The sequence below is a fragment of the Carcharhinus amblyrhynchos genome, chromosome 8 (assembly GCF_965287045.1).
Source record: "Carcharhinus amblyrhynchos chromosome 8, sCarAmb.v2.hapA, whole genome shotgun sequence".
In the NCBI taxonomy this organism is placed as follows: Eukaryota; Metazoa; Chordata; class Chondrichthyes; order Carcharhiniformes; family Carcharhinidae; genus Carcharhinus; species Carcharhinus amblyrhynchos.
The window spans coordinates 116,159,312-116,163,999 of NC_137331.1; positions in this window are offsets into that span (position 1 = coordinate 116,159,312).

The window sequence follows — 4,688 nt, forward strand, 5'->3', positions numbered from 1 at the left end:
TGTTCAACTTGCCTCCCTAGAGCACTTTCCATTCCAAGGAATAACATGTTGAAAAGCAAATTATTGCGGATGCTGGAATGTGAAACCAAAATAAAAAATGCTGGAAAATCTTAGCAGGTCTGGCAGCAGTTATAAAAAAAAAGAGCTGACGTTTGAAGTCCAGATGTCCCTTTGTCAAAGCTAAGAGACATAGAAAGGCAGATTGTCACATATATCAGCGTACAATGAAAAGTATTGTTTCTTGTGTGCTATACAGACGAAGCATAGAGAAGGAAACCAGAGTGCAAAATGTAGTGTTAGAATTAGAGCAAGGGTGTAGAGAAAGATCAACTCAGTGCAAGGCTGGTCCATTCAAAAGTCTGATGGCAACAGAGAAGAAGCTGTTCTTGAGTTGGTTGGTACATGACCTCAGACTTTTTTATTTTTTTCTGGATGGAGGAAGATGAATGAGAGAATGTCTGCGATGCGCCGGGTCCTTTCTATGCCTTTTAGCTTTGACAAAGGGTCAACTGAACTCTCAACATCAGCTTTTTTCTCTCCTTACAGATGCTGCCAGACCTGCTGAGATTTTCCAGCATTTTCTCTTTTGGCAACATGTTTAAAATTTTATTTATTAGTGTCACAATTAGGCTTACATTAAACTGCAATGAAGTTACTGTGAAAATACCCCGAGTCACCACACTCTGGCACCTGTCTGGTAGCCAAGTTCCACTCACATGAGGACGGTCTCAACAGGGATCTTGGGTTCATGTCACACTATCTGTAACCCCCGTGACTTGCCTGGGTTTGCAAAACCTCACTCACTGTGCTGTCTGGAGACAATACACATCTCTTTAACCTGTGATCAGTGCTCCTTCCACACACATTGTCAGCCACTTTAGGACTTGAACAGCAGGTTAGGTGTAAAGATTCGCATTCTAATCAGTAATCTCTAAACTGTCTGTGCTTTATATGCTCTGTCCGAGGCTGGAACTCTCCATTCACCTGACGAAGAGGGAAACCTTGAAAGCTTGTGAGTTTACTATCAAATAAATCGGTTGGACTAAAACCTGGTGTTGTCAGACTTTTTACTGTGTTTACCCCAGTCCAACGCTGGCACATCCACAACCTGTCTGGGTACACAGAGGAAGAATTTAACATGGCCAATGCACCTAATCAGCATGTCTTTCGGACTGTGGGAGGAAAACAGAGCACCCGGAGGAAACCCACGCGGACACGGGGAGAAATTGCAAACTCCGCACAGACAATGACCCAAGCCAGGAATGGAACCCGGGTCTCTGGAGCTGTGAGGCAGCAGCGTTAACCACTGTGCCGCCACATTGGAGAAGTTATCACTTTATTGCTTCTTTTAACTCAGAACCAGCTGAATGTTTAAATTTAAAAATAAATGGTTGAGTGTAAAAAATGAAGATGGATTATAGGCAATTCCAAGTAAGCAGGGAAAAAGCCTGTCCAGCAAGGTCAAAAGCAGGGATGTTACACTAAACAGAGGCACAATGGGGAGAGGTTCCCTGTCAATGGCTGTATGCCTGACAAGAAACACGTGGTAAAAATCAAGAGTATTGGAATTATATTGAGGCATCTCAGAGTGCAACAGGTATGGAGAAAAGGTGAATTTTATTGCACTCACTGTAATATTTAATTTGAAATGTTTTTCCTTCAAGCTGGGAATGTACTGAGGCACCTTGGAATGGAAAATGCTCTAGGGAGGCAAAATGAATTATATCACACTTTCTGTGATTTTTAAATAACAATGTTTTGCAATGTAATTTAAAAATTTTTATAAAGTGTATATGGTTGGGGGGGGAGGTTGGTGAAGAACCGAAGTTATTGAACCGGCAGCTTGTGATAAAAGCAAAATACTGCAGATGCTGGAATCTGAAACCAAAACAGAAAATGCTGGAAAATCTCAGCAGATCTGACAGCATCTGCAGACACAGAATAGAGCCAACATTTTGAGTCAGGATGACCCTTTGTCAGCGGCTTGTGATGTTCAAAACAGTTGCAGCCTGGTACATTCAAACGTCCAGGACTATGTGCTGAGGGAGGCAGTTGTGACAAAGGCCATTGAGAGAAAAGCGCTCCCACTATAATATGTGGGGCTGGAAATAGTTAAACTGTATATTTGTTTGACCTGGTGGCACAGTAGTCAGCACTGCTGCCTCACAGCACCAGGGACCTGGGTTCAACTGTGATGTAAGATGCTTTCATAAACTCCGTGAATGAAATATATTTTTATTAAAAACAAATGTTTAATACAAAGGTATTTTAAATTTGCATTGGCACATGTCTTTGCTTCACCCTCAGTTCTTCGGCTACTGAAACCTTCACCTAAGCCTTCCAGATTTAATGATTTCAACAGACTCTTGGCCAGTTTCCCATATTCTGTCCTCTGTAAACTGGAAGTCATCAGAAACTCTGCTGACCACGTACTTACTTGCACAGGATACTGTTCACCCGTCACCCCTGTACTTGGTCAAGAAATACCTCGGTTTTAAAATTTTTATCTCTGTTTTTAAGTCCTTCCTCTCCCTGCCCTGCCCCACATCTGTCCAAGATCTCTGCGCTTCTCCAATTCAGCCCTCAAGAGCAGCTCCAAATTTAATCTCCTCCTGTGATAACTCCCATGATCTGCATGGGGAGTCATTCATTGACATCCCAGCTGAACTTGTTGAGTATGAGGTCCCTGGGAATTAGTAATTAGCCAACCAGGTGGAGCTAGTATACCGAGCCCTGTATAAAGCAAGACCATGAGTGAGTCCATTATCCTTTTAGTCTCAGTTGTGTTCATCACATGGTTGTGTTTATTGTTTAATTTCATTTTGTGCAATAAATGCACAGTGCATTCACAGTGGACACCTCCATTGAAGGTAGCCTGGCTTTCAGTTGCCATGGCCTCAGGCTTTTAAATTCCTTTCCTAAGTCTCTCTACTCTCTTTCCTCCTTTTGGAGTGCTGCTCCTTCATCAGATGAGTCGGAGTTGGGTTCACAAACAGGGCATATATAGACAAACTCAATTATAAGATAATGGTTGGAATGCAAGTCTTTACAGGTAATCAAGTCTTTACAGTGCAGACAATGCGAGTGGAGAGAGGGTTAAGCACAGGTTAAAGAGATGTGAACTGTCTGAAGCCAGAACATATAGTGAGATTTTGCAAGCCCAGGCAAGTCATGGGGGCTACAGATAGTGTAACATGAACCCAAGATCCCGGCCATCCTCGTGTGTGCAGAACTTGGCTATCAATTTCTGCTTGATAATTCTGCATTGTTGTGCATCTTGAAGGCCACCTTGGAGAATGCCTTCCAGAAGATCAGAGACTGAATGTCCTTGACTGCTGAAGTGTTACTTGACAGGAAGAGAACACCCCTGCCTGGTGATTGTTGAGTGGTATTCATTCATCCATTGTTGTAGCATCTGCATGGTCTCGCCAATGTACCATGCCTCGGGACATCCTTTCCTGCAGCGTATCAGGTAGACAATGTTTGCCGAGTTGCAAGAGTATATAACACGTACCTGGTGGATGGTGTTCTCACGAATGATGATGGCATCCATGTCAATGATCTGGCACGTCCTGCAGAGGTTGCTGTGGCAGGGTTCTGTAGTGTCGTGGTCACTGTTCTCTTGAAGGCTGGGTAGTTTGCTGTGTACAATAGTACGCAGGTTGAGGTTGATGGTTGTTTGAAGGCAAGTAATGGGAGTATGGGGATGGCCTTGGCGAAATGTTCGTCTTCATCGATGATATGTTGAAGGCTCTGGAGAAGATATCATAGCTTCTCCGCTCCAGGGAAGTACTGGACGATGAAGGGTACTCTGTCCGCCATGTCCCATGTTTGTCTTCTGAGGAGGTCAGTGCCATACATTGCTGATCCCCAGGACTGGATGGAATGCATTGCAGGGTTCTGAAAGAAATGGCAGAGGTGATAGTGAATGCCTTAGTAATTATTTATCAAAATTCGCTGGACTCCGGGGAAGTGCCAGAAGATTGGAAAACGGCTAATGTCACGCTGCTGTTTAAAAAAGGTAGCAGGCAAAAGGCAGGGAATTATAGGCTGGTTAGTTTAACGTCTGTAGTTGGAAAAATGCTAGAATCCGTCATCAAAGAAGAAATAGTGAGGCACCTAGAAAAGAATGGTTTGATCGAGTAGGGAGTGCAGAGGAGGTTTACTAGGCTGATACCGGAGTTGAGGGGGTTGAGCTATGAGGAGAGGCTGAATAAACTAGGCTTGTACTCGTTAGAGTTTAGAAGAATGAGGGGAGATCTCATTGGGACATATAAGATGATGAATGGGATGGATAGGATAGAGGTGGAGAGACTCTTCCTGCTCAGAAAGGACAGTAGGACTCGGGGGCACAGCCTCAAGATAAAGGGGGGGCGGTTTAGAATGGAGTTGAGGAGGAACTTCTTCACTCAAAGGGTGGTGAATCTCTGGAATTCGCTGCCCGTTGAAGTGGTGGAGGCTGCCTCGCTAAATATTTTTAAGACGCGGGTTGATGGGTTTTTGATAAGTGAGGAGATTAAGGGTTATGGGGAGAGGGCGGGAATGTGGAACTGAGCCACGACAGATCAGCCATGATTTTATTGAATGGCGGGGCAGGCTCGAAGGGCTAGATGGCCTACTCCTGCTCCTATTTCTTATGTTCTTATGTAGACGCAGCACAGATTCGTTAAGGGGAAGTCGTGTTTGAC